The sequence below is a fragment of the Nestor notabilis genome, unplaced genomic scaffold (genome assembly GCF_000696875.1).
Source record: "Nestor notabilis isolate BGI_N333 unplaced genomic scaffold, ASM69687v1 scaffold5820, whole genome shotgun sequence".
NCBI classification, from domain to species: domain Eukaryota; kingdom Metazoa; phylum Chordata; class Aves; order Psittaciformes; family Psittacidae; genus Nestor; species Nestor notabilis.
In genome coordinates, this window is record NW_009911456.1 from 124,795 (window position 1) to 126,287 (window position 1,493).

A 1,493-nucleotide genomic window follows, 5' to 3' on the forward strand; every position below is an offset into this window, starting at 1 on the left:
AATGGTTTTTCCTTCTCCCCTCACCCTGAGTATTTATTACAACCTTTTTCACATTCAGTCCGAGAATCTTCTGGCTGCTTCCATTAGAGTTTGTTTGATAGGAAGAATCTGTGGAGGCACTTGTCCAGCTGAGATGGCTGGTGCAGTGTTTCTGTTGCCTTCAGGTGGAGAGGCTAGCAGAGGGCAGTGAATATCTTGGGACATTTCCAGATGACTGGGACAAAGACACTGGGAATGGGTATGGTGGTCAGATCTGCCCTTATCTGGAAAGTTTTATTTCCCTACATGCTCAAGGCAAGAATAAAGCTATTAACACATATGAATAAAACCCATGTAAATCCCACAATAGAACTTTGGTGGTCCAATCTAGAATAATTTGGTCATGTCCTTAGTTGATACTAATTAAAACTGAAGAGAGAATTTACCCTTGCTATGCAGATTTACTCTGGTGGAAGATCCAGCCACATGTTTCTTGCTTGGTTTTGGGATTATGACATGTTAGATTTATTGGCTCATTTGCTACAGTAAATGAGAGTCTCTGGACTGTGCCACAGTCAATAGCAGAGCAGTGAATGGACTGGCTGAGGAGCGGGGCAGGAATAAAAAGAGACCACTTGTTCTGGAAGACAGAACCCAATCCTCACTCCTGTTCTAGTCCATCATGAGTGCTTTCCACAGCCAGTGAAGATTATCTGCTCTGGGACTTGCAAAGAACAAGCACAATGTTTTCTTAAACGAAGTGTTGCAATGGAAAGGATTTGACAGACCATAGAATATATTACAGAGCTTTGCTGAAGTGAACTAGCTGCACTTTCACTAGAAAGAAAAGGGGATTTTATGGTGCTGATTTCAGTGTTAAGAAGTGAAGTGTAAGGAATGCAGTGTACATGCTTCTATGGGGCATGGTAGTGTTTGTTTTTGCAGTTACTGGCTGCCTTCTATGGAGATATCCAGATGAGCTGGGAATCATGAGAGTGTGAGGAATTTGTGCCAGAGAGCGTAGACTCCTGAAGCTATGGATTAAAAAAATCATACTTATGAGCTTAGTGATAAATGAGTAAATACAGACAGATGAGACACAACGACTTCGTATGTGACAATAATATGAACCTGGTGAATGTGATGGTCACATGTAACAAATGAGAAACATATTTTTCTCTGATTTAATTTCTGACAAAGAATTTAAATTTTTCTTTGCAGATCACTAAGAATTGGATACTTTAGTAAAGAGGAAAACTGCTTAACTCAGAGAATAAGTTTCACAGAAGATTCTGAAGCATCTGCAGGTAGACAGCTGAGAATGAATGCAGACTGAGTGGCAGAGGAAAGATTTTTCCAAAATGTGTTTCCTATTTTATTACCTGCCATTAGTATAATATTGCCTTAATCTTACTGTAACTGGTAATGATCATTGTTACCAACAGAAAAGCAGATATATAGCAGACTTTCTGGTTTGCATTATGAGGAGTTGAGCTCCTAGAGAAGTCTCTTGG